This window comes from Carcharodon carcharias, chromosome 11, assembly GCF_017639515.1.
Source record: "Carcharodon carcharias isolate sCarCar2 chromosome 11, sCarCar2.pri, whole genome shotgun sequence".
Classification (NCBI taxonomy): domain Eukaryota; kingdom Metazoa; phylum Chordata; class Chondrichthyes; order Lamniformes; family Lamnidae; genus Carcharodon; species Carcharodon carcharias.
Window position 1 is genome coordinate 115,274,972 of NC_054477.1, and position 16,432 is coordinate 115,291,403.

Genomic DNA, 16,432 nt, shown 5'->3' on the forward strand with positions numbered 1-16,432 from the left:
AATTCTGTGACTCCTTTCCATACTGCCACAGGAGTGCCTGTACTCTGTGTGACCTTTCCATACTGCGACAGGAGTGCTGTACTTTGTGACCCATTTTGATACTGCCACAGGATTGCCTATAATCTTTGACTCCTTTCCATACGGCCACAGGAATGCCTGTAATCTGTGACACATTTCCATACTGCCAGAGGAGTGCCTGTACTCTGTGACTCCTTTCCATACAGCCACAGTAGTGCCTACACACTGTGACTCCTTTCCATTCTGTCACAGGTGTGCTGTACTCTGTGACTCCTTTCCATACTGCCAGAGGAGTGCCTACACTCTGTGACTCTTTTCCAATCTGTCACAGGAGTGCCCATACTCTGTGACTCCTTTGCATACTGCCAGAGGAGTGCCTACACTCTGTGACAACTTTCCATACCGTCACAGGAGTGCCTACACTCTGTGACTCCTTTTAATACTGCCACAGGAGTGCCTGTACTCTGTGACTCCTTTCCATAATGCCACAGGAGTGACTGTACTCTGTGACTGCTTTCCATACTGCCACAGGAGTGCCTGTACTCTGTGACTGCTTTCCATACTGCCACAGGAGTTCTGTACTCCGTGACTCCTTTACGTTTTGCCACAGGAGTGCTGCACTCTGTGACTCCTTTCCGTACTGCCACAGGAGTGACTTTACTCTGTGACTCCTTTCCATACTGCCACAGGAGTGACTGTACTCTGTGACTCCTTTCCATACTGCCCCAGGTGTGCCTGTACTCTGCGACTCCTTTCCATACTGCCACAGGATTGACTGTACTCTGTGACTCCTTTCCATACTGCCACAGGAGTGACTGTACTCTGTGACTCCTTTCCATACTGCCACAGGAGTTCCTATACTCTGTGACTCCATTCCATACTGCCACAGGAGTACCTGTACTCTGTGACTCCTTTCCATACTTGCACAGCAGTGCCTGTACTCTGTGACTCCTTTCCACACTTGCACAGCAGTGCCTATACTCTGTGACTCCTTTCCATACTGCCACATGATTGCCTGTAATCTGTGACACATTTCCATACTGCCAGAGGAGTGCCTGTACTCTGTGACTCCTTTCCATTCTGTCACAGGTGTGCTGTACTCTGTGACTCCTTTCCATACTGCCAGAGGAGTGCCTACACTCTGTGACTCTTTTCCAATCTGTCACAGGAGTGCCCATACTCTGTGACTCCTTTGCATACTGCCAGAGGAGTGCCTACACTCTGTGACAACTTTCCATACCGTCACAGGAGTGCCTACACTCTGTGACTCCTTTTAATACTGCCACAGGAGTGCCTGTACTCTGTGACTCCTTTCCATAATGCCACAGGAGTGACTGTACTCTGTGACTGCTTTCCATACTGCCACAGGAGTGCCTGTACTCTGTGACTGCTTTCCATACAGCCACAGGAGTGCCTGTACTCTGTGACTCCTTTCCATACTGCCACAGGAGTGTTGTACTCTGGGACTCCTTTCCATATTCCCACAGGAGTGCCTGTACTCTAAGATTCCTTTCCAGACTGCCACAGAAGTGCCTTTCCTATGTGACTTCTTTCCATACTGTCACAGGAGTGCCTGTACTCTGTGACTTCTTTCCAAACTGCCACAGTAGTGCCTGTAATCTGTGACGCCTTTCCATACTGCCATACTTGTGCCTGTACTCTGTGACACCTTTCCATACTACCACAGGTGTGCCTGTACTCTGTGACGCCTTTCCATACTGCCACAGGAGTGCCTGCACTCTGTGTCCCATTTCCATACTGCCACAGGTGTGCCTGTACTCTGTGACGTCTTTCCATACTGCCACAGGTGTGCCTGTACTCTGTGACTCCTTTCCATAATGCCTCAGGAGTGACTGTACTCTATGACTGCTTTCCATACTGCCACAGGAGTGCCTGTACTCTGTGATTGCTTTCCATACAGCCTCAGGAGTGCCTGCACTCTGTAACTCCTTTCCATACTGTCACAGAAGTGCTTGAATTCTGTGACTCCTTTCCATACTGCCACAGGAGTGCCTGTACTCTGTGCCTCCTTTCCATACTGCCACAGGAGTGCTGTACTCTCTGACTCCTTTTCATACTGCCACATTAGTGCTTGTACTTTGTGACTCCTTTCCATACTGCCATAGGAGTGACTGTACACTGTGACCCCTTTCCATACTGCCACAGGAGTGCCTGTACACTGTGACTCCTTTCCATACTGCCACAGTAGTGCCTGTACACTGTGACACCTTTCCATACTGCCACAGAAGTGCCTGTGCTTTGTGATTCCTTTCCATACTGCCACAGGAGTGCTGTACTCTGTGACCCCTTTCTGTACTGCCACAGGAGTGCCTGTACACTGTGACTGCTTTCCATACTGCCCCAGGTGTGCTGTACTCTGTGACTAATTTCCATACTGCCACAGGTATGCCTGTACTCTGTGACTCCTTTCCATACTGCCACAGGAGTGACTGTACTCTGTGACTCCTTTCCATACTGCCACAGGAGTGCCTGTACTCTGTGACCCCTATCTGTACTGCCACAGGAGTGACTGTACTCTGTGACTTCTTTCCACGATTCCAGAGTTGTGCCTGTACTCTGCGACTCCTTTCCATACTGCCACAGGACCACCTGTACTCTGTGACTCATTTCCATACTGCCACAGGAGTGCCTGCACTCTGTGACCCCTTTCGATATTGCCACAGTAGTGCCTGTACTCTGTGACTGCTTTCCATAATTCCAGAATAGTGCCTGTACTCTGTGACCCCTTTCGTTACTGCCACAGGAGTGCCTGTACTCTGTGACTCCTATCCATACGGCCACAGGAGTGCCTGATCTCTGTGACTCCTTTCCATATGGCCTCAGGATTGCCTGTACTCTGACCACTTTCCATACTGCCACAGGAGTGCCTGTATTCTGTGACTCCTTTCCATACTTGCACAGCAGTGCCTGTACTCTGTGACTCCTTTCCATACTGCCACAGGATTGCCTGTAATCTGTGACACATTTCCATACTGCCAGAGGAGTGCCTGTACTCTGTGACTCCTTTCCATACGGCCACAGGAGTGCCTACACACTGTGACACCTTTCCATTCTGTCACAGGTGTGCTGTACTCTGTGACTCCTTTCCATACTGCCAGAGGAGTCCCTACACTCTGTGACTCTTTTCCATTCTGTCACAGGAGTGCCCATACTCTGTGACTCCTTTGCATACTGCCAGAGGAGTGCCTACACTCTGTGACAACTTTCCATACTGTCACAGGAGTGCCTACACTCTGTGACTCCTTTTAATACTGCCACAGGAGTGCCTGCATTCTGTGACTCCTTTCCAAACTGCCACAGTAGTGCCTGTAATCTGTGACGCCTTTCCATACTGCCATACTTGTGCCTGTACTCTGTGACACCTTTCCATACTACCACAGGTGTGCCTGTACTCTGTGACGCCTTTCCATACTGCCACAGGAGTGCCTGCACTCTGTGTCCCATTTCCATACTGCCACAGGTGTGCCTGTACTCTGTGACGTCTTTCCATACTGCCACAGGTGTGCCTGTACTCTGTGACGTCTTTCCATACTGCCACAGGTGTGCCTGGACTCTGTGACCCCTTTCCATATTGCCGCAGGAGTGCTTATACACTGTGACTCCGTTCCATACAGCCATAGGAGTGCCTGCACTCTGTAACTACTTTCCATACTGTTACAGAAGTGCTTGAATTCTGTGACTCCTTTCCATACTGCCACAGGAGTGCCTGTACTCTGTGCCTCCTTTCCATACTGCCACAGGAGTGCTGTACTCTCTGACTCCTTTTCATACTGCCACATTAGTGCTTTTATTCTGTGACTCCTTTCCATACTGCCATAGGAGTGCCTGTACACTGTGACCCCTTTCCATACTGCCACCGGAGTGCCTGTACACTGTGACTCCTTTCCATACTGCCACAGGAGTGCCTGTACTCTGTGACCCCTTTCTGTACTGCCACAGGCGTGACTGTACTCTGTGACTCCTTTCCATACTGCCACAGGAGTGCCTGTACTCTGTGACCCCTTTCTGTACTGCCACAGGAGTGACTGTACTCTGTGACTTCTTTCCACGATTCCAGAGTAGTGCCTGTACTCTGCGACTCCTTTCCATACTGCCACAGGACCACCTGTAGTCTGTGACTCCTTACCATACTGCCACAGGAGTGCCTGTACTCTGTGACTCATATCCATACCGTCACAGGAGTGCCTGTACTCTGTGATTACTTTCCATACTGCCACAGCAGTGCCTATAATCTGTGACTTCTTTTCATACTGCCACAGGAGAGCTGTACTCCGTGACTCCTTTACGTTTTGCCACAGGAGTGCTGCACTCTGTGACTCCTTTCCGTACTGCCACAGGAGTGACTTTACTCTGTGACTCCTTTCCATACTGCCACAGGAGTGACTGTACTCTGTGACTCCTTTCCATACTGCCCCAGGTGTGCCTGTACTCTGCGACTCCTTTCAATACTTGCACAGCAGTGCCTGTACTCTGTGACTCCTTTCCATACTTGCACAGCAGTGCCTGTACTCTGTGACTCCTTTCCATACTGCCACAGGATTGCCTGTAATCTGTGACACATTTCCATACTGCCAGAGGAGTGCCTGTACTCTGTGACTCCTTTCCATACGGCCACAGTAGTGCCTACACACTGTGACTCCTTTCCATTCTGTCACAGGTGTGCTGTACTCTGTGACTCCTTTCCATACTGCCAGAGGAGTGCCTACACTCTGTGACAACTTTCCATACCGTCACAGGAGTGCCTACACTCTGTGACTCCTTTTAATACTGCCACAGGAGTGCCTACACACTGTGACTCCTTTCCATTCTGTCACAGGTGTGCTGTACTCTGTGACTCCTTTCCATACTGCCAGAGGAGTGCCTACACTCTGTGACAACTTTCCATACCGTCACAGGAGTGCCTACACTGTGTGACTACTTTTAATACTGCCACAGGAGTGCCTGTACTCTGTGACTCCTTTCCATAATGCCACAGGAGTGCCTGTACTCTGTGACTGCTTTCCATACAGCCACAGGAGTGCCTGTACTCTGTGACTCCTTTCCATACTGCCACAGGAGTGTTGTACTCTGGGACTCCTTTCCATATTCCCACAGGAGTGCCTGTACTCTAAGATTCCTTTCCAGACTGCCACAGAAGTGCCTTTCCTATGTGACTTCTTTCCATACTGTCACAGGAGTGCCTGTACTCTGTGACTTCTTTCCAAACTGCCACAGTAGTGCCTGTAATCTGTGACGCCTTTCCATACTGCCATACTTGTGCCTGTACTCTGTGACACCTTTCCATACTACCACAGGTGTGCCTGTACTCTGTGACGCCTTTCCATACTGCCACAGGAGTGCCTGCACTCTGTGTCCCATTTCCATACTGCCACAGGTGTGCCTGTACTCTGTGACGTCTTTCCATACTGCCACAGGTGTGCCTGTACTCTGTGACGTCTTTCCATACTGCCACAGGAGTGCCTGTACTCCGTGACCCCTTTCCATACTGCCACAGGAGTGCTTATACACTGTGACTCCGTTCCATACAGCCATAGGAGTGCCTGCACTCTGTAACTCCTTTCCATACTGTCACAGAAGTGCTTGAATTCTGTGACTCCTTTCCATACTGCCACAGGAGTGCCTGTACTCTGTGCCTCCTTTCCATACTGCCACAGGAGTGCTGTACTCTCTGACTCCTTTTCATACTGCCACATTAGTGCTTGTACTTTGTGACTCCTTTCCATACTGCCATAGGAGTGACTGTACACTGTGACCCCTTTCCATACTGCCACAGGAGTGCCTGTACACTGTGACTCCTTTCCATACTGCCACAGTAGTGCCTGTACACTGTGACACCTTTCCATACTGCCACAGAAGTGCCTGTACTTTGTGATTCCTTTCCATACTGCCACAGGAGTGCTGTACTCTGTGACCCCTTTCTGTACTGCCACAGGAGTGCCTGTACACTGTGACTCCTTTCCATACTGCCCCAGGTGTGCCTGTACTCTGTGACTAATTTCCATACTGCCACAGGTATGCCTGTACTCTGTGACTCCTTTCCATACTGCCACAGGAGTGACTGTACTCTGTGACTCCTTTCCATACTGCCACAGGAGTGCCTGTACTCTGTGACCCCTATCTGTACTGCCACAGGAGTGACTGTACTCTGTGACTTCTTTCCACGATTCCAGAGTAGTGCCTGTACTCTGCGACTCCTTTCCATACTGCCACAGGACCACCTGTACTCTGTGACTCATTTCCATACTGCCACAGGAGTGCCTGCACTCTGTGACCCCTTTCGATATTGCCACAGGAGTGCCTGTACTCTGTGACTGCTTTCCATAATTCCAGAATAGTGCCTGTACTCTGTGACCCCTTTCGTTACTGCCACAGGAGTGCCTGTACTCTGTGACTCCTATCCATACGGCCACAGGAGTGCCTGATCTCTGTGACTCCTTTCCATATGGCCTCAGGATTGCCTGTACTCTGACCACTTTCCATACTGCCACAGGAGTGCCTGTATTCTGTGACTCCTTTCCATACTTGCACAGCAGTGCCTGTACTCTGTGACTCCTTTCCATACTGCCACAGGATTGCCTGTAATCTGTGACACATTTCCATACTGCCAGAGGAGTGCCTGTACTCTGTGACTCCTTTCCATACGGCCACAGGAGTGCCTACACACTGTGACACCTTTCCATTCTGTCACAGGTGTGCTGTACTCTGTGACTCCTTTCCATACTGCCAGAGGAGTCCCTACACTCTGTGACTCTTTTCCATTCTGTCACAGGAGTGCCCATACTCTGTGACTCCTTTGCATACTGCCAGAGGAGTGCCTACACTCTGTGACAACTTTCCATACTGTCACAGGAGTGCCTACACTCTGTGACTCCTTTTAATACTGCCACAGGAGTGCCTGCATTCTGTGACTCCTTTCCATACTTCCACAGTAGTGCCTGTAATCTGTGACGCCTTTCCATACTGCCATACTTGTGCCTGTACTCTGTGACACCTTTCCATACTACCACAGGTGTGCCTGTACTCTGTGACGCCTTTCCATACTGCCACAGGAGTGCCTGCACTCTGTGTCCCATTTCCATACTGCCACAGGTGTGCCTGTACTCTGTGACGTCTTTCCATACTGCCACAGGTGTGCCTGTACTCTGTGACGTCTTTCCATACTGCCACAGGTGTGCCTGTACTCTGTGACCCCTTTCCATATTGCCGCAGGAGTGCTTATACACTGTGACTCCGTTCCATACAGCCATAGGAGTGCCTGCACTCTGTAACTACTTTCCATACTGTTACAGAAGTGCTTGAATTCTGTGACTCCTTTCCATACTGCCACAGGAGTGCCTGTACTCTGTGCCTCCTTTCCATACTGCCACAGGAGTGCTGTACTCTCTGACTCCTTTTCATACTGCCACATTAGTGCTTTTATTCTGTGACTCCTTTCCATACTGCCATAGGAGTGCCTGTACTTTGTGACCCCTTTCCATACTGCCACAGGAGTGCCTGTACACTGTGACTCCTTTCCATACTGCCACAGGAGTGCCTGTACTCTGTGACCCCTTTCTGTACTGCCACAGGCGTGACTGTACTCTGTGACTCCTTTTCATACTGCCACAGGAGTGCCTGTACTCTGTGACCCCTTTCTGTACTGCCACAGGAGTGACTGTACTCTGTGACTTCTTTCCACGATTCCAGAGTAGTGCCTGTACTCTGCGACTCCTTTCCATACTGCCACAGGACCACCTGTAGTCTGTGACTCCTTACCATACTGCCACAGGAGTGCCTGTACTCTGTGACTCATATCCATACCGTCACAGGAGTGCCTGTACTCTGTGATTACTTTCCATACTGCCACAGCAGTGCCTATAATCTGTGACTTCTTTTCATACTGCCACAGGAGAGCTGTACTCCGTGACTCCTTTACGTTTTGCCACAGGAGTGCTGCACTCTGTGACTCCTTTCCGTACTGCCACAGGAGTGACTTTACTCTGTGACTCCTTTCCATACTGCCACAGGAGTGACTGTACTCTGTGACTCCTTTCCATACTGCCCCAGGTGTGCCTGTACTCTGCGACTCCTTTCCATACTTGCACAGCAGTGCCTGTACTCTGTGACTCCTTTCCATACTTGCACAGCAGTGCCTGTACTCTGTGACTCCTTTCCATACTGCCACAGGATTGCCTGTAATCTGTGACACATTTCCATACTGCCAGAGGAGTGCCTGTACTCTGTGACTCCTTTCCATACGGCCACAGTAGTGCCTACACACTGTGACTCCTTTCCATTCTGTCACAGGTGTGCTGTACTCTGTGACTCCTTTCCATACTGCCAGAGGAGTGCCTACACTCTGTGACTCTTTTCCAATCTGTCACAGGAGTGCCCATACTCTGTGACTCCTTTGCATACTGCCAGAGGAGTGCCTACACTCTGTGACAACTTTCCATACCGTCACAGGAGTGCCTACACTCTGTGACTCCTTTTAATACTGCCACAGGAGTGCCTACACACTGTGACTCCTTTCCATTCTGTCACAGGTGTGCTGTACTCTGTGACTCCTTTCCATACTGCCAGAGGAGTGCCTACACTCTGTGACAACTTTCCATACCGTCACAGGAGTGCCTACACTCTGTGACTACTTTTAATACTGCCACAGGAGTGCCTGTACTCTGTGACTCCTTTCCATAATGCCACAGGAGTGCCTGTACTCTGTGACTGCTTTCCATACAGCCACAGGAGTGCCTGTACTCTGTGACTCCTTTCCATACTGCCACAGGAGTGTTGTACTCTGGGACTCCTTTCCATATTCCCACAGGAGTGCCTGTACTCTAAGATTCCTTTCCAGACTGCCACAGAAGTGCCTTTCCTATGTGACTTCTTTCCATACTGTCACAGGAGTGCCTGTACTCTGTGACTTCTTTCCAAACTGCCACAGTAGTGCCTGTAATCTGTGACGCCTTTCCATACTGCCATACTTGTGCCTGTACTCTGTGACACCTTTCCATACTACCACAGGTGTGCCTGTACTCTGTGACGCCTTTCCATACTGCCACAGGAGTGCCTGCACTCTGTGTCCCATTTCCATACTACCACAGGTGTGCCTGTACTCTGTGACGTCTTTCCATACTGCCACAGGTGTGCCTGTACTCTGTGACGTCTTTCCATACTGCCACAGGAGTGCCTGTACTCCGTGACCCCTTTCCATACTGCCACAGGAGTGCTTATACACTGTGACTCCGTTCCATACAGCCATAGGAGTGCCTGCACTCTGTAACTCCTTTCCATACTGTCACAGAAGTGCTTGAATTCTGTGACTCCTTTCCATACTGCCACAGGAGTGCCTGTACTCTGTGCCTCCTTTCCATACTGCCACAGGAGTGCTGTACTCTCTGACTCCTTTTCATACTGCCACATTAGTGCTTGTACTTTGTGACTCCTTTCCATACTGCCATAGGAGTGACTGTACACTGTGACCCCTTTCCATACTGCCACAGGAGTGCCTGTACACTGTGACTCCTTTCCATACTGCCACAGTAGTGCCTGTACACTGTGACACCTTTCCATACTGCCACAGAAGTGCCTGTACTTTGTGATTCCTTTCCATACTGCCACAGGAGTGCTGTACTCTGTGACCCCTTTCTGTACTGCCACAGGAGTGCCTGTACACTGTGACTCCTTTCCATACTGCCACAGGTATGCCTGTACTCTGTGACTCCTTTCCATACTGCCACAGGAGTGACTGTACTCTGTGACTCCTTTCCATACTGCCACAGGAGTGCCTGTACTCTGTGACCCCTATCTGTACTGCCACAGGAGTGACTGTACTCTGTGACTTCTTTCCACGATTCCAGAGTAGTGCCTGTACTCTGCGACTCCTTTCCATACTGCCACAGGACCACCTGTACTCTGTGACTCATTTCCATACTGCCACAGGAGTGCCTGCACTCTGTGACCCCTTTCGATATTGCCACAGGAGTGCCTGTACTCTGTGACTGATTTCCATAATTCCAGAATAGTGCCTGTACTCTGTGACCCCTTTCGTTACTGCCACAGGAGTGCCTGTACTCTGTGACGCCTATCCATACGGCCACAGGAGTGCCTGATCTCTGTGACTCCTTTCCATATGGCCTCAGGATTGCCTGTACTCTGACCACTTTCCATACTGCCACAGGAGTGCCTGTATTCTGTGACTCCTTTCCATACTTGCACAGCAGTGCCTGTACTCTGTGACTCCTTTCCATACTGCCACAGGATTGCCTGTAATCTGTGACACATTTCCATACTGCCAGAGGAGTGCCTGTACTCTGTGACTCCTTTCCATACGGCCACAGGAGTGCCTACACACTGTGACACCTTTCCATTCTGTCACAGGTGTGCTGTACTCTGTGACTCCTTTCCATACTGCCAGAGGAGTCCCTACACTCTGTGACTCTTTTCCATTCTGTCACAGGAGTGCCCATACTCTGTGACTCCTTTGCATACTGCCAGAGGAGTGCCTACACTCTGTGACAACTTTCCATACTGTCACAGGAGTGCCTACACTCTGTGACTCCTTTTAATACTGCCACAGGAGTGCCTGCATTCTGTGACTCCTTTCCATACTTCCACAGTAGTGCCTGTAATCTGTGACGCCTTTCCATACTGCCATACTTGTGCCTGTACTCTGTGACACCTTTCCATACTACCACAGGTGTGCCTGTACTCTGTGACGCCTTTCCATACTGCCACAGGAGTGCCTGCACTCTGTGTCCCATTTCCATACTGCCACAGGTGTGCCTGTACTCTGTGACGTCTTTCCATACTGCCACAGGTGTGCCTGTACTCTGTGACGTCTTTCCATACTGCCACAGGTGTGCCTGGACTCTGTGACCCCTTTCCATATTGCCGCAGGAGTGCTTATACACTGTGACTCCGTTCCATACAGCCATAGGAGTGCCTGCACTCTGTAACTACTTTCCATACTGTTACAGAAGTGCTTGAATTCTGTGACTCCTTTCCATACTGCCACAGGAGTGCCTGTACTCTGTGCCTCCTTTCCATACTGCCACAGGAGTGCTGTACTCTCTGACTCCTTTTCATACTGCCACATTAGTGCTTTTATTCTGTGACTCCTTTCCATACTGCCATAGGAGTGCCTGTACACTGTGACCCCTTTCCATACTGCCACCGGAGTGCCTGTACACTGTGACTCCTTTCCATACTGCCACAGGAGTGCCTGTACTCTGTGACCCCTTTCTGTACTGCCACAGGCGTGACTGTACTCTGTGACTCCTTTCATACTGCCACAGGAGTGCCTGTACTCTGTGACCCCTTTCTGTACTGCCACAGGAGTGACTGTACTCTGTGACTTCTTTCCACGATTCCAGAGTAGTGCCTGTACTCTGCGACTCCTTTCCATACTGCCACAGGACCACCTGTAGTCTGTGACTCCTTACCATACTGCCACAGGAGTGCCTGTACTCTGTGACTCATATCCATACCGTCACAGGAGTGCCTGTACTCTGTGATTACTTTCCATACTGCCACAGCAGTGCCTATAATCTGTGACTTCTTTTCATACTGCCACAGGAGAGCTGTACTCCGTGACTCCTTTTACCGTTTTGCCACAGGAGTGCTGCACTCTGTGACTCCTTTCCGTACTGCCACAGGAGTGACTTTACTCTGTGACTCCTTTCCATACTGCCACAGGAGTGACTGTACTCTGTGACTCCTGTCCATACTGCCCCAGGTGTGCCTGTACTCTGCGACTCCTTTCCATACGTGCACAGCAGGTGACTGTACTCTGTGGACTCCTTTCCATACTGGCCACAGGAGTGACTGTACTCTGTGACTCCTTTCCATACTGCCACAGGAGTTCCTGTACTCTGTGACTCCAGTTCCATACTGCCAGCAGGAGTGCCTGTACTCTGTGACTCCTTTCCATACGTGCAACAGCAGTGCTGTACTCGTTTCCATACGTGCACAGGCAGGTGCCTGTACTCTGTGACTCCTTCATACTGCCACAGGATTGCCCTGTAATCTGTGACAGCATTTCCATACTGCCAGGAGGAGTGTGCCTGTACTCTGGTGACTCCTTTCCAGTCGGCCACAGTAGTGCCTACACACTGTGACTCCTTTCCATTCTGTCACGGGTGTGCTGTACTCTGTGACTCCTTTCCATACTGCCAGAGGAGTGCCTACACTCTGTGACACCTTTCCATACCGTCACAGGAGTGCCTACACTCTGTGACTACTTTTAATACTGCCACAGGAGTGCCTGTACTCTGTGACTCCTTTTATAATGCCACAGGAGTGCCTGTACTCTGTGACTGCTTTCCATACAGACACAGGAGTGCCTGTACTCTGTGACTCCTTTCCATACTGCCACAGGAGTGTTGTACTCTGGGACTCCTTTCCATATTCCCACAGCAGTGCCTGTACTCTAAGATTCCTTTCCAGACTGCCACAGAGGTGCCTTTCCTATGTGACTTCTTTCCATACTGTCACAGGAGTGCCTGTACTCTGTGACTTCTTTCCAAACTGCCACAGTAGTGCCTGTAATCTGTGACGCCTTTCCATACTGCCATACTTGTGCCTGTACTCTGCGACACCTTTCCATACTACCACAGGTGTGCCTGTACTCTGTGACGCCTTTCCATACTGCCACAGGAGTGCCTGCACTCTGTGTCCCATTTCCATACTGCCACAGGTGTGCCTGTACTCTGTGACGTCTTTCCATACTGCCACAGGTGTGCCTGTACTCTGTGACGTCTTTCCATACTGCCACAGGTGTGCCTGTACTCTGTGACCCCTTTCCATACTGCCACAGGAGTGCTTATACACTGTGACTCCGTTCCATACAGCCATAGGAGTGCCTGCAATCTGTAACTCCTTTCCATACTGTCACAGAAGTGCTTGAATTCTGTGACTCCTTTCCATACTGCCACAGGAGTGCCTGTACTCTGTGCCTCCTTTCCATACTGCCACAGGAGTGCCTGTACTCTCTGACTCTTTTCATACTGCCACATTAGTGCTTGTACTCTGTGACTCCTTTCCATACTGCCATAGGAGTGCCTGTACACTGTGACCCCTTTTCATACTGCCACAGGAGTGCCTGTACACTGTGACTCCTTTCCATACTGCCACAGTAGTGCCTGTACACTGTGACACCTTTCCATACTGCCACAGAAGTGCCTGTACTTTGTGATTCCTTTCCATACTGCCACAGGAGTGCTGTACTCTGTGACCCCTTTCTGTACTGCCACAGGAGTGCCTGTACACTGTGACTCCTTTTCATACTGCCCCAGGTGTGCCTGTACTCTGTGACTAATTTCCATACTGCCACAGGTATGCCTGTACTCTGTGACTCCTTTCTATACTGCCACAGGAGTGACTGTACTCTGTGACTCCTTTCCATACTGCCACAGGAGTGCCTGTACTCTGTGACCCCTATCTGTACTGCCACAGGAGTGACTGTACTCTGTGACTTCTTTCCACGATTCCAGAGTAGTGCCTGTACTCTGCGACTCCTTTCCATACTGCCACAGGACCACCTGTACTCTGTGACTCATTTCCATACTGCCACAGGTGTGCCTGCACTCTGTGACCCCTTTCGATATTGCCACAGGAGTGCCTGTACTCTGTGACTTCTTTCCACGATTCCAGAGTAGTGCCTGTACTCTGTGACTCCTTTCCATACTGCCACAAGAGTGCCTGTACTCTGTGACTCTTTTCCATACTGCCACAGGAGTGCCTGCACTCTGTGACCCCTTTCGACATTGCCACAGGAGTGCCTGTACTCTGTGACTGCTTTCCATAATTCCAGAATAGTGCCTGTACTCTGTGACCCCTTTCGTTACTGCCACAGGAGTGCCTGTACTCTGTGACTCCTATCCATACGGCCACAGGAGTGCCTGATCTCTGTGACTCCTTTCCATATGGCCTCAGGATTGCCTGTACTCTGACCACTTTCCATACTGCCACAGGAGTGCATGTATTCTGTGACTCCTTTCCATAATTGCACAGCAGTGCCTGTACTCTGTGACTCCTTTCCATACTGCCACAGGATTGCCTGTAATCTGTGACACATTTCCATACTGCCAGAGGAGTGCCTGTACTCCGTGACTCCTTTCCATACGGCCACAGGAGTGCCTACACACTGTGACTCCTTTCCATTCTGTCACAGGTGTGCTGTACTCTGTGACTCCTTTCCATACTGCCAGAGGAGTGCCTACACTCTGTGACTCTCTTCCATTCTGTCACAGGAGTGCCCATACTCTGTGACTCCTTTGCATACTGCCAGAGGAGTGCCTACACTCTGTGACAACTTTCCATACTGTCACAGGAGTGCCTACACTCTGTGACTCCTTTTAATACTGCCACAGGAGTGCCTGTACTCTGTGACTCCTTTCCATAATGCCACAGGAGTGACTGTACTCTGTGACTGCTTTCCATACTGCCACAGGAGTGCCTGTACTCTGTGATTGCTTTCCATACAGCCTCAGGAGTGCCTGTACTCTGTGACTCCTTTCCATACTGCCACAGGAGTGTTGTACTCTGTGACTCCATTCCATATTGCCACAGGAGTGCCTGTAATCTAAAATTCCTTTCCAGACTGCCACAGAAGTGCCTTTCCTATGTGACTTCTTTCCATACTGTCACAGGAGTGCCTGTACTCTGTGACTCCATTCCATACTGCCACAGTAGTGCCTGTAATCTGTGACGCCTTTCCATACTGCCATACTTGTGCCTGTACTCTGTGACACCTTTCCATACTACCACAGGTGTGCCTGTATTTTGTGACGCCTTTCCATACTGCCACAGGAGTGCCTGCACTCTGTGTCCCATTTCCATACTGCCACAGGTGTGCCTGTACTCTGTGACGTCTTTCCATACTGCCACAGGTGTGCCTGTACTCTGTGACGTCTTTCCATACTGCCACAGGTGTGCCTGTACTCTGTGACGTCTTTCCATAATGCCACAGGTGTGCCTGTACTCTGTGACCCCTTTCCATACTGCCACAGGAGTGCTTATAAGCTGTGACTCCGTTCCATACAGCCATAGGAGTGCCTGCACTCTGTAACTCCTTTCCATACTGTCACAGAAGTGCTTGAATTCTGTGACTCCTTTCCATACTGCCACAGGAGTGCCTGTACTCTGTGCCTCCTTTCCATACTGCCACAGGAGTGCTGTACTCTCTGACTCCTTTTCATACTGCCACATTAGTGCTTGTACTCTGTGACTACTTTCCATACTGCCTTAGGAGTGCCTGTAAACTGTGACCCCTTTCCATACTGCCACCGGAGTGCTGTACTCTATGACACCTTTCCATACTGCCACAGGAGTGCCTGCACTCTGTAACTCCTTTCCATACTGCCACAGGAGTGCCTGCACTCTGTAACTCCTTTCCATACTGCTATAGGAGTGCCTGTACTCTGTGACTCCTTTCCATACTGCCAGAGGAGTGCCTACACTCTGTGACTCCTTTCCATACCGTCACAGGAGTGCCTACACTCTGTGACTCCTTTTAATACTGCCACAGGAGTGCCTGTGCTCTGTGACTCCTTTCCATATGCCACAGGAGTGACTGTAATCTGTGACTGCTTTCCATACTGCCACAGGAGTGCCTGTACTCTGTGACTGCTTTCCACACAGGCACAGGAGTGCCTGTAATCTGTGACTCCTCTCCATACTGCCACAGGAGTGTTGTACTCTGTGACTCCTTTCCATACTGCCACAGGAGTGCCTGTACTCTATGATTCCTTTCCAGACTGCCACAGAAGTGCCTGCATTCTGTGACTCCTTTCCATACTGCCACAGGAGTGCCTGTACACTGTGACTCCTTTCCATTCTGCCACAGTAGTGCCTGTACACTGTGACACCTTTCCATACTGCCACAGAAGGGCCTGTACTTTGTGATTCCTTTCCATACTGCCACAGGTGTGCTGTACTCTGTAACTCCATTTCATTCTGCCACAGGAGTGCCTGTACTCTGTGACTCCTTTCCATACTGCCACAGGAGTGCCTGTACACTGTGACTCCTTTCCATACTGCCCCAGGTGTGCCTGTACTCTGTGACTAATTTCCATACTGCCACAGGTATGCCTGTACTCTGTGACTCCTTTCCATACTGCCACAGGAGTGCGTGTACTCTGTGACTCCTTTCCATACAGCCACAGGAGTGCCTGTATTCTGTGACATCTTTGCAAACAGCCACAGGAGTGCCTCTATTCTGTGACTCCTTTCCATACTGCCACAGGAGTGTCTGTACTCTGTGACTCGTTTCCACACTGCCACAGGAGTGCCTGTACTATGTGATTCCTTTTCATACTGCCACAGGTGTGCCTGAACTCTGTAAATCCTTTCCACACTGCCACGGGATTGCCTGTACTCTATGACCCCTTTCCATACTTCCAGTGGAGTGCCT